The 14,290-nt window shown below is 36.7% G+C and overlaps 1 long non-coding RNA gene across 1 annotated transcript in view; it reads left to right on the forward strand.

The window, feature by feature from the left end:
- The window catches only part of LOC141570518 (uncharacterized), a 245,798-nt gene that overhangs the window by 211,799 nt on the left and 19,709 nt on the right, over window positions 1-14,290 (forward strand). The gene's annotated exons all lie outside the window — the stretch shown is intronic.

A 14,290-nucleotide genomic window follows, 5' to 3' on the forward strand; every position in this document is an offset into this window, starting at 1 on the left:
GAAAAGATCATGTAATCTCAATTGATGCAGAAAAAACATTTAACAAAGTTTAATACCCTTTATAGGTTTAAAAATAACTCAGCAAACAGAAAAGAAAAGCTCTTCAATCTGACAGAGGTCATCATCAAAACTCAAATTTATCATCACACCTGAGGGTGAAATATTGAACATTTTCTTGGTGGGAATAATGGGAATTTGGAATAATGCAAGAATGTCTGATCCTACTACATCTATTCAAGGCTGTACCTGAGGTCAAATCTCGTACAATAATGAGAGAAAGATAAGTAACAGGTATTGGAATGGAAAAGCTAAAACTTATTACTTAGAGATTAATGATGGCTTGTATAAAAAAAACATTAGGAATGTACCAAATAACTGCTAAAACTCATATGAGAATTTATCAAGGTCATAGTATACAGCATTACTCCTAAAAAGAATTGTGTTTAATATCTGTATAGTAGAAGCAAAGAATTGGAAGATGGAACTTTAAAAATTCCAGTTTCAATCACATCAAAAAATATAAAATCCTTAGTAATTAATTTACTAATATACAAAAGCTCTACAAAGAAAAACGTAACCATTACTGAAAGAAATTAATGAAGAACTAAACTAATGGAGACCTAAATAAACTTTATGTATTGGAAGATGTCCATTTTCAACAAAATTGATGTACATGTATACGAGTATATTCACAAAATTCAACGGCTTTTTTTTTTCCTCTTAGTAGGCTTTGAAAAGCTAATTCTGAATTTTACATGGAAATGTAAAACTATAATAGGCAAGGCAATCTGAAAATAAAGGATAGAGTTGGTGAACTCACACTCCCTGATTTTAAAACTAACGATAAAGCTATTTTAATCAAGATGGTGTGATATTGGCATATGAATAAACAAATCAATGGGGCAGACTAGAGAATGCAGAAGCAGTTCTACTTATATTGGGCAATTGATTTTTAATCAAGGCTCCAAGTCAATTCAATGATGAAAGGAAACTTTTTTCCCCCCAAGACTAGCTTTTGGAGGGGAGACTAAGAAGAATGGGGAAACTGAATATCTGTGTGGGGGAAAAGAGCTAGCTTCAACCCCTGTATAACTTCATACACATGAAAATAATGCAATCCAGATAATAGACTAAAACATAACAGCCAGTACTATAAACTTCTAGAAGGAAACATAAAAAATTATCTTTATGACCTTGAGGTTGGCAATGACTTCTTGAACAATATACAAAAAAAGCACTAACAGTGAAAAGGGGGTGAAAAAAAAGGCAAATTGGAATTCATAAATTAACGACCTTTGTTCATTGAAAGACAAAAGAGCCAAATACATACTGGGAAAAGATACCAAAAGTATAGACTTTGTCAATAAATGTCTGACAAAGGACCTGAGCACAGAATATATGAACTCCTAAAAATTAACAAGAAAAAGACAAACAGTCCAATAAAAATTGCAAAAGATTTGAATGCACACTTGCCAAAAGAAAATATACAAGTGACCAATAAGTAGAGGAAAAGATGATTAACATCTTTTAGTCATTAAACAATTGCAAAATAAAACTACAATGAAATACCAGTCTCCTTAGCCACTTTGAATGACTAAAATTAAAGACCAGCAACAACAAATATTTGGAGAGGGTGTGGAGTGATTGGAATTCTTATAAATTGTCGGTAAGACACAACTACATTAGAAAATAGTTTGGCAATTTCTTATAGAGTTAAATATACACTTACTATATCATCCAGCATTTCTAGTCCTGGAGAATTACTCAAGAGAAATAAAAACATATGTCTACACTTAGACCCAGATTTTCACTGTACCTTTACTCCAAATAGCACAAAAGTAGAAACAGCCTAATGCTCATCAGTGGAAGATGGAACATACAAATTGCTGTTTATTTACACAATAGAAGTCTACTCAGCAGTAAAAAGGAATCAACTTTCAATGCATGTAAAAACATGAATGAATGTCATAGGTATTACACTGAGTGAAATAATTCTGTACATTGATATAAAAGAGTTCATACTGTGTGGTTCCTTTTATATGCGCTCAAGAACCAGCAAACTAATCTGTAGTGATAGACATCAGATAGACATTGCCTAAAGAATGGGCTGGGGTTTGACTAAAGGGGTCATGAGAGGTGTAATAGAAATATTTGATATCTTGATTAGGAAACCTTCCAATTGTACACTTGAAATTGGTTCATTCCTGCTATATGTAAACTCGACCTCAATTTTAATGGTTTATTGGTAGATGTGAATAAAATCTAGAAGCAGTAGGAAGTGCTTTCAGTAATCTAAGATAAGAGATGATGGTAGCTCAGATTAGGACATTGGCATGGAGGTAGGGAACACTAAGGTGAGGGATGAATTTGAAGATGAAACTATCAGGAATTGCTGATAGATTTGGATACAAAGGATGAGACATATAAAGGATTCAATGAGGCTTCTGTGATTTTGGAAAAGACAACTAAGTGGATGGCATTACCCTTCCTGGAGACTGTAAAGTCCAGAAAAAGAACAATGTTAGAGACTAGGTGTGCGTGGTACATCGTGCAAGGGGTGCACAGTTCTGTTTCGTCTGTGTTAAGTTTGCAGGAACTTTTGGATGTACAAGCAGAGATATCAGGCAGGCACTTGCATATATCATTCTAGTCTTCAGTGAAGAGGTCAGTGGTGGGAGTGAACATTGGGAGTCATTAGCATGGAGCCTGCATTTAAGGCCGTGGAACTGTGAGTTGTCAGGTATGTGTTCTATGGTTGTACAGATATATGCTCCCTTTCCTCTGTACAAACAGCTAGACTAGAATTCTTGAAAGTGGAGATAGTGTTTTTGTTCTTCTTTCTAATCTTTACATCAGAGTATCTTGTGAAAAAAGGTACTCTCTAAATTCTTGTTCAATGTATTGACAAGTGAATGAATGGATGAAAACATAGGGCATATTTCTCTTAAATTAGAAAAAGAAAAGATATATCAAAAGCAATATAATTAACTGGCAAAGCACGAAAAACACAATATGAACCTGAAAATACATATATTTGGCAATATTTTCAGATAACCTACAAGAACAACATGTCTACTAATTTTATTACAATACATAAAAGGCATTGTAATGACATCATTGGTTGGATTCTGCCTGTGCCATTTGAAAAGTGTGACTTTGGGCAAATTGCTTAATGACAGTTTTCTCCTCTTTAAAATTGGGATAATAATAATATGCATAATGTGGGACAGTTGTGCAGATCAAAGGAAATTCAGAGTACAAAGTGCTTTAAAGTGGTTATGAGAAATGTAAATGCTAGTCATTATTGATATATTTCTTTTTGCTATTTATTATCAGTGGAATATTCAGTATCACATTTCTACTAGACTTTATGTTCACAGCAATCTTGTTAAATCATTAGCCTGAAAATGATTACCAGCTCTCGTTGAATTTTAATTTGCATTAGCTGATAGAAAAGTTCAGAAAGCGCGCATCTTACATGGAAGAATTTAACATAATCTATGAGAACCCAAGAGGAGCTGTTTCCAGAAGCCAGTCCTCCCGTGAAACTTCACAAACCATGTTATGTAAGAGACTATCTACTTGTCAGACTAGCCTTTGCTTGTAGACTGAATGCTCCAAGCACAAACAGATTGCATTCTCCTTGGAATGGGTCATACAGGAATTTTTAAACTTGATTTTATTCTTAGCTGAAGGTACAAAGGCTACAAGCCCTTTGTTAGGTGAATCCCGTCAACCCCCCAACCTTTGTCTGCCAGGATGGAAGATGGATGAAGCCGGAAAGCTGCCATGCCTGACTGCACTGTGAAGCAGTCAGCAAGTAGGGGCTCAGCCAGAAATCTGGGCATGCATCTGTGATCCAGTACTGAGTCACTTCCCCCAGCCCAGGTGGTAGACGGCTCTGGGTTTGTACAGCTGGGTCAGATCACACAGGCAGGGGAGTATCACAAAGATGGAGAGTATCATGGGATGTCTCATGAACACAGATGCCCAAGCAGCTGCTTACAGCCTGGTGCGCCAAACCACATCGCACCATCCTGTGACTCTAGGAGACGCAGTTAGCAGTGACAGGCGCCCCTAGAACCTGTATAACCCTTAGTACTTCCCAGAGATCTTTCAGCAACACACAGCTGGGCCAAGGAAAAATGCATTGGATTTGTGTTAGTAGAACTGAATCTGAATTCATGCTCTATGCTTTTCAACCTTGTGACCTTGTAACAACGCTCTTTCTGTCCTTGTCCTGTTCGGTGCTTTATTGTAAGATTGGAGACTATTATTACTTATTTGACAGAAATAGTTTGAAGATTATGTGAACCAAATTATAGAATGTCTGGCATGAAGGTTGGAACACATTAGGTAATCTGAATCAGTTAATTCCACTCTGTTTACCCTTGCTATGTTCTAAACTAAAGCTGCCTAGTAGAAATATAATGTAAACCACACATATAATTTAGAATTTTCTCAAAGCCATATACACAAGTAAAAGAAACAGAAAATGTTAATTTTAATATACTTATATTAATAAATAAATTAATAAGGTAATAAAATTAATTATCAAACAAATCTATAATATTCTCACTTCAATACATAATTGCTATAAAGGTATTAACAAAATATTTTTGTTTTTTGTTTATTTACATTAATTAAAATTAAATACAATTAAAAATTCAGTTCCTCAGCCTATTTTTCAGTTCCTCACCACATTATACTTGCTCAGCAGTCACAAGTGTCTATGGCATCAGACAGTGAGGGTCTAGAGGAGTATTAGTTGTGAAAGACCAATGGACAGAAGTAGAGAGAATGAAATTAGATTGGCCAAGTCTCGCCAGCCACTAAGATAGAAAAAAAATGAGATGGATTTATCAAAAATGGTGTTGAATTTGGCACGTGGAATATAGGATTATCTTTTTGTAGAAATAGTGAAGTAGGAGTCATTTTGAGGGATGGATGAACTGGAGATTAGAAGTTCAATTATGTGCATGCTGAGTTTGAGATAATATCAAAACTTCTGTGGAGATGCCTAGAAAATAGATGGACAGGTCCACGCGGAGTTAGGGCAGGAGGGATTCTTTTCAGTAAAGGCATGGATGTCAAGGGTGTAGTTGAGTTTTCCAAGAGAGAAGGTGTAGAGAGACAAATCCACAGTGGGGATTGAGGAACTCTGGTTGGCCAGCATTTAAACCACGACAGAAAATGGAGCCAACCCAAAAGAGACAGGAAAGTAGAAGAATCAAGCGAATGTAATGTCACAGACACTGAGTTCAGTGACTTTTTGAGAGGCAGTGAAGTGGTATGACATTGCTCCTGGACAGATAGCCGGAGGGAGTGGGTTAGGAGACAGCTCACCAGCGGCTTCCATGGCACCAATCTTTCTAGCTGCGCTGCTCTTCCTGTCCCTCCCAGCTCCAAGTTATTCCCCAGCATCACCTCAGCCATCTTCTGTTCAGCTCCAACTATTATAGTCATCAAAAAAAGGAATAGCTCTGTCACTTTTTCTCTTGCTTCTCCTGCACATAATTTCAGTGATTTGGTTCTTCCATTTGACGTGTTCATCCATTCCATTCAGTCCTGCGAGTATGGGAATGAAGAGGTCCCTCCTTTTTCTCTAAGAGGCCAGTGTGGCTTTACCAGAGGTTGGAGTTCTTACCAACTCCAGCCCCGTGTTTGTAAAGGGAATTAACGCTATTTTTCCCTACCTCAGAAGGGGTTTTTTTCTACTTGGAAAGTTTCCTGGAACAGTAGAGGGCAATTATTGCTTCTCAGAAGACTCTCTGCTCAGTGTGCCTGACAATATACTCCAACATTTTCGGCTTACTGCCTGTGTAAGTTATCGGATAATGGCTTTTAAACTCAGGGATGATGTTTCCTTTCAATACATTATTTGACAATGAATATATTTTAAGTTAAAAATGTACATTGATTTTTAAAAACCAAGTACATAATAGTTTCAGCAGTTTATGATTAAATGGCACAAAATTATAATATCTAACATTTGGAAAGTACCGAATGGGAGGAAGATAAAAGAATGCGTATTATCTGTATCAATGAGGCTTCATGGTGTAAACTGAATTCTCCAGATAGCCACACACAGAGGATACTCCTGAATGATTTCAGCCATATGCTTTTCTAGTCTGAATGGGAGCATGCATGGCAAGACCTGTGAAGTAAGATTTTACCCTACTCGCAAGTGAACCAGTCAGCCTTCCACAGTTTCATGGTTGTGCAGAAACTAGTTTATTACTTAACAACAGCAGCAGTAGTCAGAGCGTGAGTATTTTTGTACCGGTTCCCCAAACCCCATTTCTCTCTGGGTGATGTGGAGAGGAAGCGTTGATACCTGCACATTCAGTGGGTTGCATTTCAGGAAAGGAGCCTTCCCCTTAGGGAGACTTAATCTTCGGTAATGGGCAGAAAGCATGCTTCCCTATGTGCTTGAGTGACATATCGTCTTTATTATACTGGACTTAAGCATGCCTGCTCTTTGCTCCAGAGGGAGATACGATGTCTCTGTCCTCACTAAACAAACATTGTGAACAGATAAGGCAGAACAAAGGTCAGTGAGTGCCTCGCTTCACAAGACATACAGAAATGTGACAGCCCCATGGAGAATTGTGTCATAGCAATCAGTGTCTTAATATATGAGGAAAAAATCTTATAAAAAGCCATTTTCATCATTGTGATATATAGCATATTGCAAATTACTGACACATTAGTTCACAAGCTGAAAGGCATTCAGCAACTCTTTCTTTACAGAGCAGGGACTCTTATACTTATAGAAACCGGTCATTAATTAGACTTGAAATGAGTTCTTCCATTAAAATCAACTAACTTGAACAATAGAGATATTAGAAGCACATGCTCCCATTGGCCACCCATTAACTAAAACAACTTACTCATGTTAAGACTTGCCTGTTTTCTAATATTTACTTGGAATAAACATAATCATAAATCTGTTGGGTTTCTGAGTAAAATACTACATATTTGTAAAGTACAGCATAGGGAATACAGTCAATGGTATTGTAACAGCTATATATGATATCTGGGGGGTAGTAGATTGGGGGGGTTGTTTTTGAGGGTGTAAATGTCTAATTATTGTGTTGTTTATACACCTGAAACTAATAGTAATCATTAAAACTAATAGTAATAATTAAAAAATGTAAAAGAAAATGCAGTTAACATAATACATTCTATGGGAGACTACTTTCTCCAACATTCAACAAAGTCTTCAGAGCAGGGAAAACTATTTGTCTATGAAAACCAAACATAAATGATTTATTTAATCAAAACTTTGACTGGTTATTCAAGATAGTATTTTTCCTCCCAGTGGCACTTAAGAACAGACAATAATTCAACATTAGAGAAATAGAATTATTTTCTAACACGAGAGCATATATCTTAGCATACTTCAGTTCCTCATAGGCACTTTTAGGACATACATTTTATACTTTTAAACTAAAAATAGATTTTACCTCAATTTTATGTAAATATTTAATTGGGATTGCACCTGCTACATTCTGTTAAGTTTTGATGCCATTTTTAAAAATTCTTTCTTTAATTATTTGGTTTCTCCCTTTTCTCTACTACTTACCTAGCCACGTTATTCTCCATTATGAAACTATCCTGAATGTATCTTTGTGTATTTTTCTCCATGCCCTGATAATAACACTAAACATAGGTATATATGAAGGGTCTTCTCATTATTTTATAAAAACATCACAATACAACTGAATTATTATTATGTTTTACCTTTTACTTAATATTTTTGGAAACCCTTTCAATGTAATGTGTATATTTCTAATTCTTTGCTTTGTACAGATATTCACATTCCCTCCAGCACTGAAATCTAGTAGCATTTTCTCTTTACTCCTCTCAACTACAGGGTTTTTAAAAATTCTTTGTAAGGCTGAATATTACAGCAAGGGGAGACGAATACACAGAAAATAACGTATCACTCTTCAGTATGATGAGAAGGTTTTCATCCTTTATGATTACTGTCCTTAGCCTGAACTCCAGTGATTATCATGGTAACAGTCTCCATATTGATTATAACTAATACAATGTTGAACCACATGAATTGCCTACATTCTATCATTTCACCCAAAGAATGGCGATTTCATATGGTTCAAGCTGACAGTTCTATGGTATTTTCTAAGGTTTACATTGCTATCACAGAATTTTTGTAATGAGAATAACTAGATTCATTGGGCATGTGCTCTGTGTTGGGCACACTGGTCAATCAATGCACTTTCTCCTCTGTTCTTCGCAATAAGTCCTTGAACCTGTTAAGGAGAGAACTGGTATCCTCACCAGTTTGCTCTCAGATTCTATCCAGGTCCCAGGCTGGTGACTTTTTCTCTTCATAGTAATTCCATTTTCAAGTTCGGTGTTGCTCCAGTCATCGCTTTGTTCCCACTTTTCCTTTCTTCTTCGTCTAGCCACATGATCCCCCTGCCATAGAAACTACCCTTCAGGAATGCTTTTGTCAAAAGCAGTGGTACCTCACTCCTCCCACATGTCGGAATTCCAGAAGTCTTCTGGGATGACGATCTGTATGTATTTGGAGGGAAAAGGAGGTTAGCCCCTGATTCTGAAGCCACTGAACTTTCAGTTTGAAATCCACTGCCCCGGAAATTATTTATTGTTGAAATTCCCATAAAAACTATTAAATGGGTAAATGAGTATCACTTGCTACTTTCTGTGGAGACTAAACTCAAAGGTAATAAGTTATATCATCTAAACAACAACATATAATCAAGGCAAATTTTTAGGAATTCATATTTAAACATAAATTAAGGAGATCAAATAAATGTCAAGTGAATGGCATGCGAATAAAGAAACCTGTCATGGGTTAGCAGAAATAACTGAAAAGTAGTGATAACATAATCAGGATGTCAACAGAGATAAATGCCATTTATACAGGTGAGAGGAAGTAAGATGACAGATGGCAAAAAAATAGTCAAGTACCTAAATGTCATTTGGTAATGAGTTCTTTTTTACATCTGTACTTAGGGCTAAAATTATTTTCAATGCATTTTACGAACATTTAAAATAACATGGGTTAATATGAGTATACTTTATCTTGTGCACCACTTGTTCTGTGTATTTACCATTTCTTCTTAAGTGGTTTTCATTTTCTAAGGACTTAAGAAACTATGTAGTCTGTTCTTTATTTGTGTCTCATGGTGAAAAGTACACAGCAATGACTAAAACATGTTGATAACTTTAGTCATTGGCACAGTGGACCTTGAGGAAAGAAAGTATTATAGTGCGAAATGGGCACAACCTGGCATTGCTATAAATTATCATTGTGCTGAGAGCGGTGTATGAAATGACCATTTAGAAATTCAGCCTCTTGGCCAAACTGCCTGGGTTTATATCCCCTTCACTGGCCCTACGATACTGAGCAGTAACTCAACTTAGTTCTGTGTCATTTATTTCATCTGGAAAAGAGAATTAATAACATCATCTATGGTGAGAGTTAAAGGCATTACTATTTATAAAAGACTAGAACAATCTTGGTATGCAGTAAGCATTTCATAAATGTTAATTGTTATAACTATTTTTTTGTGATTATTACCATTATTCTCATAATAAACAGAAACTCAGAGTTTACCAACACACCAATATCCTAAGCCTGGGTATATATTAGAGTAGTGATAGTGAATGCAGGTCTTTCATCAGACAGACTTCAGCTCAAATTCTGGCTCCACCCCTTTCAGAGTTCCAGCAGGAAAGAGATGGTCCATACACTCTAAGGATTAAGGAGGGTTTGATAAAGAGACTTAAAGGTTTAGTCAGGCTTAGGTGCAAACCAAGGAGAGAAAGTGAACTCCAATGGTTGGAAAACCTGGGAACAATTCAGGTTATAGCTGAAGGGGCAAAGGGAAGAAGTGGTTATTGGATCGGGGGGTGGGAGAGAGAGAGAGAGAGAGAGAGAGAGAGAGAGAGAGAGAGAGAGAGATCTGAAAAGATTTCCTGCAAAAGCACTGCCAATTCTTTACTAGGACTTCACTCTCCTCTTCACTCCAAACTCTTGTTTCCCATCTCCTGTCAGTGTCTCCAATTGCGGATCCCAGCTACAAGCCAGAAGGCAAGGAAGCCTTTTGAGGAAGTCCATATAGATCCTCCTTCCAGAGCAGAGAACAGGGCAGAGAAAGGTGGCAAAATGACCTACCAAGACTGTCTAGCCAGCACTTTGCTTACCTGTCTAAACTTCACCTGCCTTGCTTTCTGTGCTCCATCAGCTGCATCAACCTTGAATATCATCTCTAAGGATGACCACTTGCTGGTCTAGACTAATAGTCTAGACCTCTAACATAGTCTTTGCCCTTTTTCAGAGATTTTCTAGTTTCATTACTGATTAACATTTGAATCTTACATTTTCCCCTCCAAATGACAGATGCAGTAGATTTTAAACTTGATTCCAATTTATGACCCCTCCTGATTGGACACATGATTGGGCCGTGTAACTTTGCAGTAGTTTCCCACTTTGGGCAGGGCAAAGTGCCTGCTCCTTTGGCTCTGTGCTCAGCCATGTGACTTCCTTGGGCCAAAGGGATATTAGCCAGTGTAACATAACAGAGGCTTAAACAACTCTTGTGTGATTGGGCTTGCCTGTTCTCCCTTGTACCTCAATCATGGGTGTATGCCTGGGCCAACACCCTGGTGGATGAACAACGGGTAGAGTGGGGCTGAGTTGACCATGTCATCCCAGCCACGACTAGCCTTGCTGTCAACTGCCATGTGGCCCTCTTCATTTACGTGAGTTCAGCCGAGAGCAGCCGTCATGTAGATAATCACTCAGACATATGGACAGTGAAGTCATATTTTTCTAGACCACAGGGATTTTGTAGTTGGTTTCTAAGCAATGGTATCTTGGTAAGAGACTCCTGACACTGTGAAATATACAAAGAAGTTGTTTATTTGTTTATACAATTCAATCCTAAAACACACTGAAATACATTGTCCCCCCAAACCTTGGTATTTTGTAAACCTTATAAAAAGAGTTCTTGTTATAGCTGCTGGGGTCGCCTCGATGTTTCTTGAATATTTTTATCCTAATTGAATAATATAGCATAACGATTTGTTATTCTAAAGAGCACACGTGATAGCCTCTGTCTTCTAAGGCACAACCTCAAGCTCAGAGATGAGAATAAAAGGACCCCTACTGTATTAATCTGTATAAAAAGCCATCACATCTTTAGAAGCTATAGTACTTAATTGTTAAGTGTGTTTTGAGTATTTTGGTATCTGGTGCAAAATATAGAGGATATTGCCCACACGTTGCTAATAATCAAGTAGGGAATTAAGTCTTAGGTATAAAATATGAGGAGGAAAAAATACAATTATATTCAAACTATAAATACCAAAGAAACTGAAAACTACAGGGAATTTCTGTAATTAACGAATGTTTTAAATCAGTGTTGTAAATGGATTCATTTTTGTTCAAATGCCATTTTTTGAAAGCTTGGTAAGATTTCTCTTGAATTTAGAATTTCAGTTTTATATCGGAAATATTACATCATGCTTTTTCCTGACCTCTGAAAAAGAGGAGCAACTATTCTTTTGTAGAAGAAAATGAGGATAAAAATTTCAAGGAAATAGTAACAAAAATTATCCTTTCATTTGAATAAATGGTAATTCTTGGCATTAGTTGGCTATTTCCTTCCTCATGGAAATAGCCACCCTTCTACTTTCTGTAGGATAGTTCAAGCAGATACCGTGTTTCCCTGAAAATAAGACCCAGCTGGACCTTCAGCTCTAATGCGTCTTTTGGAGCAAAAATTAATAAAAGACTCGGTCTTATTTTACTATAAGACCCAGTGTTTATAATACAATACAATACAATACAATACAATACAATACAATACAATACAATACAATACAATATAATATAATATAATATGACTGGGTCTTATATTAATTTTTGCTCCAAAAGACGCATTAGAACTGATGGTACAGCTAGGTGTTATTTTCAGGGAAACAGGGTATATTTGAGAAGCCCAGAAAAAAGTCTATATGATTCCTTTCTTTGTTTTTTCCTTTTTAATCTTCCTTGGCTTTGCCTTGAAAATGTCTGATCCTGGCTTCTGAAGTAGAGAATTTTCTGTGTTCTAAAGGGAATCTAGTTTCATTCTTCAAGGAGATCTCAGTTCAGTGAGGCTTTCATTTGCCCTGTCCCACCCTTCTTTGCAGTCAAATGAAACCATACCTGAAAAAAGGTGATTCCTTTTTCTTCCCACAGGTTCACAGGCATGAGAATCAAACTATTGATTGAAGGCAGAGAAACTGATTCAAATTCAGAACCCAGGAATGAATGCTGCTATTCTGTCCTGTGATCCTTAAGATCAGGATGGGGGGAAAAAAAAGTCAACATGAAAGCAGCTGTGAGCCCAGCCCCGTGGAGTCAGGAGAGGTTCCCCTGAAACTCTGGGCGCTTGGTTGTGGAGAGCATCTTCTCTCCCGACATCCAACTTTGCTCAGCCTGCATTTGTGTGAGCTAATAGCTTCCTTGGCTAGGTTTCCTAATCCAAAGAGGGCAAGTATTTTTGAGACAAGTTATACCTCTCCCTAACAGTGTTATGTGCAACAGTTGATTTTTTTTTGGTTAGTTAGTATGGCTAAGTGATTAAGAATGAAGTTCCTAGAACCACATTTCCTGGGTTTGAATTCTGGCTTGCTACAACTGGTCAATCATGAGGGAATCACTTCGTCTCTCTGCATTTCGGTTTCCTCATCTGCCAAATGACTATCGTAAAGCACCCACCTTAACCGGTCATTGTGAGGATTAAAACTGTTAACATATTTAAAGTAACTAGAAGAGTGCCTGGTACTAGTCAGTATTATACATATAGTAACTTTTATTATAATTAACGTTTACATATGGTTTTCTTGTGGCTATATTTGCACTCATTTGCTGCCACTAAATGATGAAGTCATGCTAGTTTTTGGAATCTGTTTACTCATCTCTAAAATGATGTTGTTGTAAAACTCATAGACACAGGCAACAGTTTGGTGGTTACCAGAGGGGAAGGGGGAAAGGGATAGTAGAAAAGGGGAAAAGGGGTCAAATATATGGTGATGGAAGGAGAACTGACTCTGGGGTGGTGAACACACAATGTGATGATGTATTATAGACTTTTACAATGAAACCTATATAATTTTACTAACCAAAATCACCCCCAATAAATTTAATATATACAAAAAAAGAAGCTAGGAAAATAAATAAAATGATGTTGTATCATATAAAACTAAGACCCAGCTCTGTCATTCTAGGATCCACAAATATGCATATATATTTATACTTTATTTCAATGGTTCCAAAGTGTTTATATAATATTATAACATATGTGACCATGAATTTCATTATTTAATATAAAACATATCATGTATTTCAGTTAGGCATAAATATTTGTTGAGCACCTATTATATGTCAGGCGTTGTACTACATGCCGGGGATTCAGCAGTCAAAAACCATATAAGCTTGTACTTGTGATGATTTCATTCTAGTATTTTTTAGCTTCGTCTGCAGCTGTGTCAACTACTTGACAGAATGCTCTATAAGTAATTATGGAACTAAGAACTAGGATCCCTCTCCAATTCTAGCAGTATGTTTAAGTTATTTGGGGGTAATGTAATATGAGACTTAATGGAGTTTTATAGAAATTCCCAGTGCAAAACTTGGAGTCTTAGGTGTCCCATTAAATTGCTAAGAATTCTCTCTCTCTCTCTCTCTCTCTCTCTCTCTCTCTCTCTCTCTCTCTCTTTCTGCAATGGCTACCACCTCCATAACTCTTAAACCAGAAGAGCTAAATTTATGCTTGCCAAGAGCTCTTTACAAAGGCTAAATACATGCATTAAATTAAAAAGCAGAGAACTCCAGGTACAAATATCCAAAATGCAGACCAGTTTGTAATAAACCATGTTTCAATTTCAGGACACATTTATTGTAACAGAGAAAAAAATAACCTGTGGGTTTTTTTAAAGATGAATTTATAAACCTGATATGGCAATCCCTTGTATTATTTCTGGGTATGGAATGAAGTAAAGGCATCAGCCAGGCTGAGCTATTTTACTTCTTAGCTGGCTGTTTCTAGGGTAAGGGGAGTGTGAGGAAGTTCCTCTTGGAAACTGAGATTGAAATGACTACTGGTCTCTAAGAGGCGTGTGGTTAAACCATACATTATTGCTGATGTTTGATTGTTTTGGATTTACAGAAAGAGCAATTTTCTGTAGTTCAGCCTAATATTATATGTTAATATTTTAAAAGGAAAATCTATTCAACTTCTAT

Source organism: Rhinolophus sinicus, linkage group LG03 (genome assembly GCF_036562045.2).
Source record: "Rhinolophus sinicus isolate RSC01 linkage group LG03, ASM3656204v1, whole genome shotgun sequence".
NCBI classification, from domain to species: domain Eukaryota; kingdom Metazoa; phylum Chordata; class Mammalia; order Chiroptera; family Rhinolophidae; genus Rhinolophus; species Rhinolophus sinicus.